At 37.1% G+C, this 16,018-nt stretch overlaps 2 protein-coding genes across 3 annotated transcripts in view; one reads left to right on the forward strand and one right to left on the reverse strand.

Moving 5' to 3' along the window:
* The window catches only part of COL10A1 (collagen type X alpha 1 chain), a 35,773-nt gene extending 35,004 nt beyond the window's left edge, over positions 1-769 (reverse strand). The window contains exon 1 of the mRNA XM_037065083.1: positions 377-769. The gene's annotated coding sequence lies outside the window, so the exon portion shown is untranslated. The remainder of the gene's footprint in view (positions 1-376) is intronic.
* The window catches only part of NT5DC1 (5'-nucleotidase domain containing 1), a 114,998-nt gene that overhangs the window by 50,193 nt on the left and 48,787 nt on the right, over positions 1-16,018 (forward strand). The gene's annotated exons all lie outside the window — the stretch shown is intronic.

The raw sequence follows: 16,018 nt of genomic DNA on the forward strand, positions 1-16,018 counted from the left end.
CTGGGAGTCTTTAAATGATCTTTAAAGATGATCATTCGTAGATGCATGAAATTGCAGGCGTTGGTTTCTGAGTTTTGGGCATCTATGTGGATACTTTCCTACTCCTGTTTAAGTCACCCACTCTAACATCTCTTCAAATGCAAAAAAAAATGAGTGTATAAACCATTTGCTTTTTATGTAACCATTGCTTAGTGAAGACAAAAAACTACAAAACACAATCTCATGAGACACAGAAAAAGTATCATTTTCTGTAAATATATTTTACCTCTTCTGAGAAATTGTTTAAATAGTCACAGTCAATGTGCATGCCCTGTTTTTCATTTAAGCACATTGTTGGCCATATAAACCTACTGTCGCACATTTGCATTTCTCCTACCTGTATTTGCTGGTCCCTAAGTGCTTGTTGGCTGCTCGTTAGAAGTCACTACTTCGTCATCGTCATCGTGGCGGGTTCTTCAGTTACACACAGTCAGAAGTTCATAGATGCTGCCGGTAGTGATTCCAGGAAGGGGAAAACATCCACTACTTCCAGAGCCTTTCTGGGGTCGTTTTTCAACTTTATACTTTTTTTCCTACAAAGCTCTGCTGAATCATATGCTGGCTACCAAATGATGATCTGCCTTCTGATTCATTTCCAGAAGAAAATAAATTTCTGTTGTTTTCCAGTAGTCAGTGACTTTTTGAGACGTGAATGGGGGGTGGGGAATTCCATTTGTTTGATCCCATTTGTTAATGCAAGAATGGAATGACACCTTGGCAAGAACACTTGCAGTTGGGATGGCTCAAGAAACAAATCTTTCAGTAGTTTCAACTAATAAATTTAAGTGATATGTGCATTTTAGGAGGAAAATTACTTCATATCTACTTACTAACTAACAACTTTCGGGAGTTACACAGAAGACCAGTGATATTTTTAAATGTTTAAAGATCAATGATATATTTTTTAAAATAGACAGTTATATGTGACTTTTTATACCTTTATTGATTTTTAGTTTCTTTTCATTTTTAAAATGAACTCAGCTATGTGTTTGTTCTTATTGAAAACCAGAGAAACATAACCTTTTTCTTTAAAGAGAAAAAAGAGACTTTGCATTAATTCATCAACCTTATTTTTCTTTTATTCACATGCTTTTTTCTAATTACCCAGATCAGGCAATATATACATGCATGATTATTGATTTTTTTCTACTCATTTTTTGTTGTTTATTTCCTCAGAGCCAAAATAGACTATGAACTATAGAGTATCCTAATTATTGGACACCTTTTCACCATCATAACTACATTTTTGACTTTGAATATCATCTAAATAATTAGTTTACCAACTTGCTGAATGAATCTTTGTGCCATAGCTATGTCCTGTATTTTCTTCATGCTCCCTGGAGTACACCTAACACTGGTAGCCTTTCTACATGCTGATAAATAGAAAGCATTCTTAAAACCAGCTCAGTAACATACTTGGAAAGTACTTCAGTTGTAGTCTAAATCCATGAGAAATTTCTAAATCTCTGAAGGAGTTTCCTTTTTATCTTATATCTAGTAGTTACTTAAATAGACATAATAAATGAAAATGATTTTCCTGAAGGCAATTTCATCAGAGTAGCTTTTATTTAAAGTTGAAAGGACTAAAATTCTTAAATGTACTCAGTCTAACCTTGAAATGAGAATAATTTTATTTCACAAACTTGAAGTGAGAAAAAATTCTCATTTGGAAGTGAGCTGATGAAGTATCTTGTGTCTCATGTCTTTTAGAATTTCAGTCGTTAAGTAAATTATTCGGGGGTACCCACTGTGTGCAGAGTTGTGTGTGAGGCATGCTATAGGAGTTATAGGGTGGTTAAGAGATTTCCCTTGCCCTCAAGAAAATTAAATCACACTCAGGCTGTTTAGAGCATTCAGCTGCTTTACAGTCATCTTTTATAGGCTTTTATCACCGATGATTTGTGTATGTATAATAAAATATCACATGTAAAAGCAATGTATTCTAAAAGCATTTATAAAATTATTTCATGTGGAATAATTTTTAAGGTAATAAAAATAGGTAGTGTTGGCCTTGGATAATTGTGCAGATTTTACTTGATGAAATTCAAGCATTTTGTTAAGTTGCTGTGTGTTACTCTTTCCTCCTTCTTAACCCCTCTGCTTCCCATCAGTTTCTAAATTGATTTGAATTGTTTTTAAACAATACTTGTCCTCGGTGTCTTGGAAAGTAGAGCTTCCTTAGAAAAGACAAAACCTGTGACCATTGTTGGGAAATTACCTTGCGTAGTCTCCAAGTTGTAATGAATATATGTGACTATTTAGCTCAACTGAAATGTAATAAAATTACTCTGTGTATCTGGTGTTGGTTTTCTAAAAATGTCTTTATTTCACCTTCATTCTTGAAGGATATTTTCTGTAGGGGTAAAAGTCTAGGTTAATGGTTATTTCTTGTATTATCTTCTACCTTCTATTTTGTGTTGAGAAGTCACTTGTCAGTCTAATTGTTCTTTAAAACATAATCTGTTTTGTTCAGACTACAGTGAAAAATTTCTCTGCCTTTGATTTTTAGATTTTTATTATAATGTTTCTTTGTATAGTTTCTTTTTTTTTTATCCCCTTTGGGATTTGCCTGTTTTTTCAAATGTGTGTGTAACACCGTTGATTGATTTTTGAAAAATTCTGAGTCATTATCTCTAAAAATGTTGTATCTGTCATTTTTCTTCTCTTTCTAGAATTTCATTTCCACATGTTTTAGAAGACATACTTATTGATTCTTTATAACTCTTGCTCCTTTTTCAATATTCTCTCTTTTGTTGTTAGTTTTCTTCTGATCTGACTTCTAACCTCTTTCCTAATTCTCTCTTTAGCTATGTCTAATCTGTTTTTAAATCTATCCTTATAAAGTCCTAATTTTGATTACTGTATTTTTTAGATCTAGAATTTCATTCCATTCTTTTTATATTTTGTAGTCCCCAGGGGGAAGAAAATCTTAATTTTTAACTTGTAGCTCTTTGCATTTATAATGCACAGATAAAAACTATAGCTTCATTGTGTCATAGGATCCCTGTGCATTGGGTTTTGTCATCTGTTTTTCCCTCTTGTGGTATTTGATTTTATTTTGTTTTCATATTATATTACCCCTTTATATACCCATTTTTATTGATATCAGCTATTCTACCTTTTTAAAAGTAATTGAAAAATTTTTGAGGCTGTTACCTTTTTTCAGAGAGAACTTACCTTTGCTTCAGGCAAGCAGCTAGGGCGCTAGCAATTTGGACCGTCTTTACTTCATTTTCCGAAAAGAGATGATCTGAGGTTGTATGTCAGGCCATGGAGAACTGTACTGTTCACACTTACTGATAGTGTAACTCTTTGAGTCACCACACAAATCATGGAGGGTTTCTAGCCTCCCACCTACCTATTACGTTATTTTTTGTGCCCCAAGCTTCTTGAGGCTTCCTCTTTTACCCCGTTTAGAGTTGGCATTGCCCCTAATTCAGAAAGAGGCCCCAGATTTCAGGCTTACCTCTGTGGATTTCTGTCTTCCTCATCTTGTCTCCTTAACTGACTCTTCACTGACCTTTTGGCTCTCCATTGCCTTTATATATTTCTGTATATTTTTCAAAACTTTGTCCATTTTTTCTAGTTATACTCTTGGTTCAGATTGCATAGTTCTCCATTGTCAGCAAAAGGTTAATTTCCTCAATGCTTAAAAAGTAAAAATATGTTACAATTTCTGGTTTAAGATTATGTATCCATCGCTTATTAAAGTTCCATGTTTGTAAGTTCCAAAAGGTAAAGTGATTACCTAAATATCATATCATAGGCATTCTAAGTCCTATATGAAAGAATGTGTGGTAATGAAATGCATATCTAAACAGAGTTTTGAAGTTTTTAGCTATTCCTACTACATATTGTTCAAATATATATAGCTTCAAATATATATAGCAGACCTGTGGTCTGAATATATGCATGACCTCTGTTAGCTTTGAGGAAGCCTATTGTACCTGCTCTGTTTTTTTCTTTGAGAAAAATTTTTAAATGGATACAAGAGAAATGAAGTGTTCTAATAAGTATGAGATAGCCATTTGCTGTGTAAAGGGGATGTTGAGTAGACAGGTAGTATAAAAATCTGTTGTACAAGTCGTTGGAGTTTTATATAAAAATCTCTTGTTCTGACCTGTGGGGCTAAGAGGGTTGGGCATTGTCCCCCAGAGTGATTTAGATTCCCAGTCAGGTTCGATTCCCTATTAGGGCACATACTTAGGTTGAGGGTTCAGTCCCCTGTTGGACTGCACACAAGAAACTCCCAGGCTGAGAAAGGGACAGGCCAACATTTAGAGTTCCTCTGGCAGAGGCATTGAGAAGAAGGTCAGATAAGATATGGGAAAAAAGAAAACAATAAAAAATAGGGGAGAGTGGTGTCCTGGGGCTCAGAAAAGAAGTAATCCCCAGTGAGATGTCAGGTGCTATGAGGACAGTGACTGGGCCTTTGGAAAAGCAATATGGAGGCTGTGGCCAACATTGTCCACAGCAGATTGCTAGTCTCACTGAGGAGACTAGTTAGGAAGGACAGTGGGGAGTGAGGAAGGGGGTGTGGCTGGTGTGGGCAGCTGCTGTTGGTTTTACTTGAAGTGGAGAAAGGGAGTGAAGCTAGAGGAGGGTGTGGAACCAAAGGAGATGATTGCATCCCTCCACCCATGCATGAAGTGTGTGACCTGAATGAGAAGAAGAAAATGATCGTGTATGTGAATGCACTGTTTTTCTTAATTCACAGGGAGGATTCCTAGACCGGCTTAAGTTGAACTGGGTTTGGAGTCTATCCTGCCACTTAATTGGTGTGCTTGGAAGCTGATCACCTAGCTGCCATAATCTGATAGAAATAATTTCTATTCCTACAATGGTTGTGAATATAAAATCAAATAAGAAATATATATATAGTGCCTGGTTCATAGTAAATAATAAATACACTGTAGTCATTTTGTTGTTATCATTATCTTTAAAATCTGAAAAAGGTTTATGTTCAGAAACAATTAAATCATTCCTATTTCCAGGGTAGTTGAGAATATAAAGTTAAATGAGAAATGTATATAGAGTACCTGATTTGTAAAGTGAGCAATAAATTTTAGCCATTGAGTTTTTAAATTACCTCTAATATCTGGAAAGAATCTTTGTTCAGAAGCAGTTAAGAACTTTTTGTGAATAGAATCATATTTCTTAGCAGTAGCCAAAGCCCTGGCTTTTGCTGAACCTCACTTTCTCAAAACCAGCCTTACCAGACAGCTTGCTTGCTCTTTTCCAGTGAACTTCCAAGAATATTGTGCCCCAGCTGATCAGCTTGGAAGATGTTACACTTCTCATCCTGCCCCCCAAATATTCCATGCTCATCTACCAAGGCCAACTTACCTTTCAAACTCCAGCTCAGGGGTCACCCCTCTGTAAGGACTTTCCTGGCATCCATTCTGTCCCTTGTAATTCTGTGATTGACTCTGTTTTCATCCCCCATGGCCTCCTTTTAACCTGTTATTACCATACCACTCCTCTTTGAGCTTGGCTCTTGGGTCTGTCTCTTTACTGGCCTATATCATCCTTAAAAGGAGTGAACATGCATCTTTTTCTTCGATCTTCAGCACAATACTTGACCCATAGTAGGTGTTCCATAAGCAATGTGTGAATGAGCTGTTAACCTAATTGTCACCACCATTATGACTTTTGCATATTTTAATGTTTTAATTACTTGATCTTTTTGTTAATTATTTGCCAAGAGGATTATTTTACAATAGTACAAGTCATAAAATCAAATAAATATGTGGGTTTTTTGCTCTGGCTTAGAACAATATTTTGTTAAAGGGGTTTGAGACCAGGAATTACAAGTATACACTGTTCCAAAAGGTCATTTACAGTCTGGTTATCAGAAATTGGAATAACTCTCTAAAACAAGTCAGTATGCTGTGGTGAGTGTTAGTGGCAGTAAAGAAGATTATTATCATAATAATAACCAGGTTTCAGGCCTGTACTGACAGAGTACTTGTTTAAATTATAATCTCATATGAGTTGAGAACTAACTTTTGGGGGGATCTGGAATAGGGCAGTGAGAAGAAGAAAAGCAGAAAGACAGTTGACTCCACATTTCATTTGGCTGAGTTTTCCCATGAAGATCCGCTGTACCCTTTGCTTTTCTCTGCTGTTTTCTACTTCTGATTTTAAAGATTATTCTAGAACTTTACTCCCATGGTAAGAACAGTGGGGCTGTGTTGAGACAACAGTATGTATGAATGCATAATCTCTAAGTCATGTGTTTTGATAGTCAAGATGTGCTTAAAGAGTTGCCTTTAAATCCAGTTTTTACACAGAGAAATCCAAGTATGAGAGTTTTCACACTTCCTTTGCTTAGTGCTGAGGATTTTGTTGATGGATAGCCAGTGAGAGAAAGGCTACAATATCTCAAAGAAGTTTTGTTGTGAAAAGATTGTGGAGAAGAGAGCTAGGTTCTTGCCCAAAAACTGTCACTTTTATCCAAACCCCGTACAAATGAAAACAAATGTTGGGCTTCAGTTTTTTTCCATCTGTAAATCAAGGCGATTATAAACTAATTGAACGTTTCTTAACCTTTTGTGAATTTGTGAACCCTTCCCAAAGTAATATGATTCCATGATTTCCTCATAGAAATGTTGCCAGTCATTTTGACATTTTATATGGCATATGATGTATTTTAAGTTAAATCAATATATTATTAGATCAATATATTATTCAAGTTATAATCTTTAATATAATCATTAAAATATACTTTACAGGATTTTTCAAGTGTTCTCTACATAATAGGTAATATATTATGTTTATATGAGAAAAATTATTTGTTGAGAAATTTGTGTTTATTATATTTATGTGTTAAGGCATCAAAAATAATCAAAACTGTTTTTATGTCTAGATGTTTAGGATTCTTGCATTCTGACTTTTAGAAAGTCTGCTTTTGTTCCTGTTTGGTTCCTAAATGATGAGATAGGAAAGAATGTTTCAGGATTCTTCTTGTAAGCATTTTTCTGCGATCTCTCATTACAGGTGTGGATAACCACTTTGAATTACATCACCTTTATATTATTTATTTTAACATTTTTTCTGAAGTCCCAGGGATGTCTTGATTTGCTATATAAGATGTTTGTTTGATCAGATGAATACCATACAGTTCACAAATGTAATTATTTGGGGGTAGACCTATAGAATTAGTCATTTTATATACTTCAGTGATTTGCTAAAGTTCAAAATTTGTGGTCCTTATGACTTCTGTCTTTCTTTTTTATTGGTTCATCATGTGAATAAATTAAACACAATATATTACAAGTAACTAACAACACTATGTAAGTGTAAAAACCACAGTACCTAGCAGTGTCCATCTGCGTGAAAACTGACTGTGTATCTGTATGAGAGGCTGCTTATTACCAACCACTAGACACACATCAAGCCTGTCAAAATTTGGTTTCAAAGGTCTGCACAATTGAAACTTTAAAAACATGATCAAAATAGGAAGATATTGGTACATTTGCCTTTAACAACCTGAAACTGAAACACCTGCCCCGACCTGGGGTGGTAGTCAGATGATGTGGAGAGGTAATAGAAACAGAGAAGGTGTCTTCTACCTGTGTGATTTTGGACAACAGGAAAGAGTATTCCAGGGGTGTGGTCCGAAGGGATGGTCATTCTGAACAGGAAGCTTCATTCACATGCACGGTTCCATCCAAGGTGCCAGGAAGGACACATGTGAGGGCAAGTGTGGTCCTCACACCCAGACACAGATCGGAGGACCCACGCAGTCATCTCTTTTGCTAGACATATTACTTTTGTTTTTTAGTTTATTTTTTGTTGGTTTATAAATTGGAGGGGGGGGAATAATACCTAGATTTACAAATAAGTGACAAAGATCATATGGAGAGATCCTCTATACCCCTCATCCCATTTCCTCTAATATTAACATCTTCTGTTGCCGTGTTACATTTGTCAAAACTGAGAAACCAGCATTGGTATGTTACCGTGAATTAAACTCCAGACTTGATCTGCATTCCACCCGTTTTGGAACTAATACCCTTTTTCTGTTCCAGGATTCCATCCAGGATACCACATTGCCTTTAGTCATCACGCCTTATTGTTAGTGTCTTCTGGTTTGTGGCGTTTCGCAGTCTTTCCTATTTCCCATGACCTTGACAGTGTTGAGGAGTACTGGCCAAGTATTTGGCAAAATGTCCCTCCATTTGGGTTTCTCTGATGTTTTTCCCATGACTAGACTGGGGTTGTGGGTTTGGAGACAGACTCTCACAGAGATGAAAAAGTATTCTCATCACATCGTATCAGGGACACAGGCTGTCAGTGCAGTGTCACTGGTGATGTTAACCTCGGTTGCCTAAGCAACCTAGCATTGGCCAGGTTTCTCTCCGATAAAGTTTCCAGTTTTCTCTATTGCCTATCTGTTCTTTGGAAGCAGGTCAGAACTCCCCCAGTCGAGTTAAACTCCCCTGCGTAGAACAGGGGAGAATGTACTCTTTGGAATCTTCCGTAAGAAACATTACAGGTGGAGGCTCTGACCAGTGCTAGGACTCTTCTCCAGTGTTAATTGTGTCCGTCTCTCCTGAGACCAAACGTGATGTGTGTGTTCAGTGAAGTATTCAACTCAAAGTGTGCCCATGACTAGATTGAATGTATTTTCCACCACTGATTATAAAATGTAGAGTGTAAATGTCAAGTGAATAAAGTATTCCCTATTCTTGCTTGCTTTCGTGATAAAAATCACAACTGGTGTGGGGAACAGACAGACTAAAGAACTGGCTTCTTCCCTGTATGATTTTCAGTAAGGTTTTTGTTTGTTTTTCTTCTTGTTCTTAATGAAAGCCACATTGAATTTTTATCCAGATAAAATTTGGACTACTTCTAGCTCTCATAACTATTTTGCTTTGTATTTTGCTTTTGTTATATTCAGTTTTAAAGGATTCGGTCACCAGTTCTATCACCTGCTTTGCAACCTTAGACTGTTAATTCAGTCTAACTGGGTTAGTAATATTGTTGCCTATGTCCTCTACATAGGCCACATTAGAATAGTATAGGTGACTTGTAGTTTTAAAGATACATCCAAAAAAGTTGGTTTTTCTAATGAACCGTTTTGATCTCCTAATGATCACATTGTTGAATGACCACCATAACCATTTATAAGGGATCCAGAATATTTCCATGGGCAGGATTATCTGTTCATTGTTTGAAACATTAATGAATCAGTTTAGTGTATACACTTTAGAATTTTAACTTTATTAAGGTATAATTTACCCACAATAAAAGGTGCATATTTTGTGTACAGCTGGATGAGTTCTGATATATGCATAAACCTGCAAAGCCAATCAAGGTATAGAACATTTCCAGAAAGTTCCTTTTTTCTTTTGGGGTCAGTCCTTCAGATATGAACTTTCCCACCCCAGGAAACCAATGTGTCACTATTCTGACAGTACAGGTTAATTTTAGAAAAGCAATAATATCATTTACATATATTTTCTCCAGCTGCCTTCATGATTTTCTCTGTATAGTTTCTTTTTTTAACAGCTTGAATTTGTATTAAATATTGGTTATTTATCTCTGAGTTTCATGGATCGGTATTTTATATCTTTCATTACTTTTTGGAAAAGTCTTGGTCATGTGTCTTCAAATATTTCTCTTGCCTCGTGGTCGGCCCTTTTTTTAGGACTCCAATTACGTGTATTTTAGACCATTCGATAGTTTTTGAACGCTCTGTTTTCTCTCCCCCCACAGTATTTTTTCCTCCATATTTCAGTTTGGGTAAATTTTATTGACCTTTCTTAAAGTTCATTGATATTTCCTTAGGTAAATCAGAAGCTGATAAACCCATCAAAGAAATTCTATCTCTGATATTCTTTTAAATTTCTCGCTTTTCCATGGTTTTTATCTCTGCTGAAACTTCCCATTTACTCATTCATGTTGTTCACCTTTTATCCTAGGTGACACACTTTGATCCTAGGTGTTTTTAAGTCCTTATCAGATCATTCCAGCATCTGGATCATTGTTTAGTCTGGTTCTCCGCATTGCTTTGTCTCTTAACAGTGGGTTGCCTACAGCATATTTGTTTCGTGTATGCTTGTCATTTTTTATTGAATGCTACATGCTGTGTGAACACTAGACGCTAAGGCAGTACATACAGTTCAGAGTGGGATTGTCTCTTCTGTTGGAAAGTATGTGGGATCAAAAATCAGTCTGTTCAGGAGCTGAGCCGGACTGGGGTTTTGCTGTGTTCAGTGGACCCCAGACTTTCCCAAGCACTGGGCTGCCATCCCCCAGTACACAGGGTTACTGTGCTGGAGAGATTTTGTCAGCATTACTGCTCCATCTCAGCTTTCACCTGTCCCTGCACACCTGCACCCCAGACAGAGTGTGTGTCCGCACTCCTGCTCTTTCCCCAGGAGAACACCACTGTCACTTCGCATGCTGTGCTGGGCTGGTTTGGTGGTGGAGCGGGGGTGTGGTTCTCTGTTCTTGCTCAGCTTCAGTTTTGGGAAGGCCATGTACACTGGAATCTTAGAGATTTTTTTTAGCATTCCTGCCTCTCATCCCTGCCTTTTCCTTGCCATGGGCCTTGGGCAGGTGATTCCCACCCCTCTCCCAGCACTAAGAGACCTCTCTGTTGCATTGGTATTTGATCTTAGACACAAAAGTTGTTGGTTCTTCTCAAGGAAATAGTTCCCCCAACCACAGTTTGTCCTTTCTGGTACCCTGTAGCCACTTGCTGCCCTTCCTCTAGCGGCTTATGCCTCTGGCTTCATTAGCATAGACAGCCTGAGGATATAGGTGGGACTTAGTACCTGGCTCCTGCAGATACCTTCTCCCCTTTCTGTGACTGCTGATCAACTCCTTGCAGCCCCATTGCCTAGAGCAGGGGTCCCCAACCCCTGGGCCACGGGCCAGTACCAGTTGTGCTTATTAGGAACTGGGCGCACAGCAGGAGTTGAGCTTAAGTGTAATGCCCCTGAATCATTCCAAAACCAACCCCCCATCCTGGTCTGTGGAAAAATTGTCTTCCATGAAACCGATCCCTAGTACCAAAAAAGTTGGGGACTGCTGGCCTAGAGTATTGTCCCTCCTTCACTGGCTTAAGGTCTTTTTTCAAAGAAGACAGGAGTCCAAGGAAGTTGGTGAGGCTTTCTATCTCACCCCCCACAGCCCCGTCACCCGCTGCACCCCTGCACTGTCTGTGGGGCTCTCTCTGGTCTCCTGTTCTGCCCCTAGGCTTGTTTTGACTACAGCAGGTCCTTGAATAACGTTTTATTCAACATTATTTCTTTATGAAGTTGATGAGATGCCACAGGAGCTTAACTCTTGTTGTTGTTGTTTTTAATTTATTTATTTATTTATTTATTTATCTTTAGAGGGGAAGGGAAGGAGGGAAGGAGAGAAGGAGAGAAATATCAATGTATGGTTGCCTCTTGTGAGTCCCCTACTGAGAACTGGCCTGCAACCCAGGCATGTGCCCTGACTGGGAATTGAACCACGATCGTATGTTTCGTAGGCCTGCGCTCAGTCCACTGAGCTACACCAGCCAGGACTTAACTCTTGTTTTAAAAAAACATTTTTTATATTTCTTCTGGTGTTTTTCCTATTTATTGGTTTTAGAGAGAGAGAGGAAGAAAGGGGAGAGAGAGAGAAACATCAATTTTGTTGTTCCACTTACTTATGCATTCATTGGTTGCTTCTAGCATGTGCCCTGGCAGGGGAGCGAACCCACAACCTTGGTGAGACAACCTTCTAACCAGGTGTGAACTACCTCTCCAGGGCAGAACTTAACTCTTGTTTACACCAATTAGCCTGTGGTAAAATCGGTGGTTATATTTCATTTCACTTGAAGTCATAGAACTTACTGCACCTGTTGGGGGCCTGTGGCCCACCTCGTGCATGAGTGCAGAGGCCCCTCTAGTGATGTGATGAGTCCAGTGATGAGCTATTTCAGACTGACACTCTATCCCACACTGGGCTTATGGGAGCTTTTTAAAATTTTAACTGATGCCACGTTCCCAGCTTTGCTTGTGGCAGACCCGTTTACCCCCAGTGTTCTGCCACAGGGGAGCTTCTGCCTGGGTCCTGTACCCAACAGAGAAGATCGTCTTTGCTTTTGGAGCCCCTCCCCATTTAAAACCAGTGAGTGAGCCCACAGATAAACCCAGAGTCTGTCTGGTGTCTTCTCCCTGGCAGACTGACTGCCCTTCTCCCGTAAGGTTGCCTCTCAAAGCCCAGTGACTGGGCCAAGAAAGGAAAGCGGTCTCTTCCTATTCAATTCCTTCTTGGGTTTTTTTTGGGGGGTGGGGGGAGCGTGTGTGTTCACAGTTCTGCGGTTTTAAAGAGAATGTGTGTTGTTGAGGTTTAGGTGGGGATTTGTACAGCTGTCAGCAGGATGGAGGGTTTTCTGCATCCTTCCTCATCCAGACCAGAAGGTTTCATTAATATGCACACATGGATAATTCATATGATAACGTTTTTAAAAATATAGTGCACGAGTTTTTGTTTGTTTGTTTTTGTTTGTTCAAAAACTCAAAGACACAGACAATGGTGTGGTGGTTACCAGAAGGAAGAGGGGTTGAGAGAGTAGTAGAGGGTCAAGGGGGTCAAATATATGGTGACGGAAGATGATTTGACTCTGGGTGGTGAACATGCAATGAGATTACAGAGCATGTGTTGTAGAAATATTCACTTGAAACCTATGTAATCTCATTAACCAATGTCACCCCAATAAATTTAATAAAAAAGGCATTGCAAGACACATTTTAAAATGTGTTTGCATAACAGAATGTACATATTCTGCAGAACAACCCCCATCCCCATTAACTATTCTCAATTTATTAAGGGTCACAGCTGGTAGAACGGTAGAGAAATTCATGAGCCGTTCACATCACTTGAGAAAGTTAAGATATCCCAGTCAGCCTTTATCAGTTACCTTTCCGGTTTGCCTCAGCGGTTCTGATACTTGTTTTTCTTCCCTATCAACTCATAAACAGTAGAGTTTTTGAATTGTGTAAAATTTTCAGTGCTTTTTAGGCTTTTCACTTTAAGTGATGACATACAAAATAAAAACACAACAGTGAAACCTTTCTATATAACACACTGATTTTCTTCAACTAATATTTTTAATTCAAAACCTTAAACTTTTTTCCACATTAGTTTTCAATTTTGTTTCAAAATATGGATATATTAAGAAGAAAGTATATAAACAAAAAAATCTGTTAACGAATTAAATACTAGCAAAGGTTATCCGTATTTTCATACTGGCTGGGTAGCAAACCAACACAATAGTAGAAACTGCTTTTGGTATTATTCTGTGTTTTTCACATTTAACTTTTTCAAAACACCATTTTCTAACCCCGTGATTTTACAAGGTTAATGGGAACTTTAAATGTAATTTGAATACAGTTCCTTTTCTTACCAAATTGAATACTGGAACCCATGTGTGCTTAGAAAATGTCTAGAGTTCTTCAACAGGAGTATGAAATTCTCATTTATAGTGCAGTTTCTGATATAATAAAATATGTAGAGTAGCTACAATATAAATACTAAGTAGTGTCTCACAGAATGAGTTCGTGCGTAAGACTATAAAATTGTCTTTTATTACACGAGCTTTTCATTTCCAAAACATTCTCAATACAAATAATTAAGTTTAGCCTCAGATTATGTTCCTTTGCTGTTTCTCTTGTGTTTTTAACATTCATGACATACTTTTCAATTATCTGTGTTTTTATTCATGGGCGTTAGAGACTTGAAGGGGAAAACTGGATGGAATATACCCAGAGACAGATGCCACTGTAAGATCTAGACTTTATTATTTCTGTGATTGAAACTCACCGCTCTCTAAATGCTATAAATGGCTTCCATCTGTTTCATTATAAAGTGGGTTAAAATATATTCATGAGCTTTTTTCTCCTCAATAATATAAATTTTCTAGTTACATATGAAAATCATTGCAAAGTGTAAAATGCTTGAATTTAAGGCAATCCAACAAAGGTGTAGCAGAGATATATAGGTGAAAAATTGGTAACTGTAAAAGCTGAGTGGTGGGCAAAGCAGTTGATTATACTGTCCTTTGATCCCGCTTTCATCTTGATCCTTCACTGAGCATTTACTTGTATCTAAAAACTTCCATAACAATGAAAAATAGTGATAACTCTAGAAGTATCAGATAAATATCATAACATTAGATACTTACTACTATTTAAAAGAGTATAATGTAGTATAGATATAAAAGAATCATGAAAACATTGGGAAACTCAGAATATGTAAAAATATATAAAAGTCACTCTCTGCCCAGAGTGCAATATTGGCTAAACATTAGAATAATTTAATTCGTGACACCAGCAAATTCAAGAAGAGTCACGAGGTCAGTAGATTCAGAAAAATTCACTTAGTAAAACTCAGCATCATTAGTAACTTAAAAAAAATCTTAGGAAACTAGGAATAGAGGAGAACTTCTTGAATCTCATTATGGGATGTCTCCAAATGCTTGTGTTCTTTCTAGTTTTAGTCATTATACAAAAATCAGTTGTATATCCAGATCTCAGCAGAGTCAGAAACTAAAATTTTCAAAATACAATTGGCAATAACATTGCAAAATATCAAGTACCTAGGGATAAATTTGCAAGTATTTTATGCAGAAAACTATGAAATATTATGGAGAGAAAATAAAAGAAGACTGAAATATTTGGAGAGCTATAACATATTCATGGACTGAAAGACTGAATATTTTAAAGATGTCATGTCTTCAAACCCATCATATAAATTTAGTGCCATTTCAATCAAAATTTTAACAGGTTTTTTAAAATAGAACTAAAAGCTGATGCTAAAATGTAATAGAAATGCAAAATACAGGGAAGAGCCTAGACACTCTTACTGTATAAGATATTGAGACTTACTGTAATGTCCCAATAATTAAAACTGCGGAGTTGTTATGAAAAGCAGAGAGATAAATCGGTGAACCAGAGTTCCTAGAAACAGGCTCGTGCACAGACAGACAGCCCCTTGATGACAGAGTCCGTGCAACAGAGCCCGGGAAACAGGCTGCTTTTATTGGTGGTGCCCCGGCAGTTGGGTGTCTAGATAGAATATTGTAACACTTGAGTCTTTCTAGAGTTACTACTCCACAGCATACAGAAAAATTAGTTCCACGTGGATTATAGACATAAATGTCAAAGGCAAACCAAAAAAGCTTTAAGAAGAAAATATGAGAATATCTTCATGGCCTTAAGTAAGGGAACATTTCTTAAATAGGATATAAAGAATCCTAATCTTAAAAAAATAAATTGATAAGTTTGACAGACATTACAATTAAATATCTCTGTTCATAAAAAATTATTAAAAGAATGAAAATATAAACTATGGAACAGGAAAATATATTTGGAACACATACAACTATAAAAAGCATTTATATCCAAAGTATAAAGAAGTTCCATAAACCACTAAAGACATCAGCCCAGTAAAACAATGAGCAAATGTCTTGACAGGCAGTTCAAAAATAAGGAAATGTAACTATTAATATAAAAAACGTACTTATGCTGATTAATACTCGGGAAAACGCTAATTAAAATCCCAATGTGATGCAACTATATATTCACTGGAGTGGCTGGAATTAGAGAGTCTGGTGATACCAGCGTGAACCTTCTAAACTGCTCGTGGGAGTGTGAATTGCGGGAGCTGGTTTTGAAAATTAAGTATTATCCTGTCCAGGTGAAGGTGAGCATTTTCTACGACTCAGCCATTCCTTGCCGAAAGATGTACCTTGCAGAATGTTATGAAGGGCATTCATAATAGCTCTAAACTAGAGACAACTCAAGTGTCCATCAGTAGTGCAGTTATGGATCACACAGTAGAATTCTGTTCTTCAATGAAAATGAACAAATTACATCTATATCAACAATATGAATGAACCTTAAAAGCATAATGAGAGGGGGAAAGCCAGACACAAGAAATATATACTCTGTGACTAATTTATATAATAAAATGTAGAGTGTGGTGAACT

The sequence above is a fragment of the Sturnira hondurensis genome, unplaced genomic scaffold (genome assembly GCF_014824575.4).
Source record: "Sturnira hondurensis isolate 20B ecotype Veracruz unplaced genomic scaffold, ASM1482457v3 Scaffold0015596, whole genome shotgun sequence".
In the NCBI taxonomy this organism is placed as follows: Eukaryota; Metazoa; Chordata; class Mammalia; order Chiroptera; family Phyllostomidae; genus Sturnira; species Sturnira hondurensis.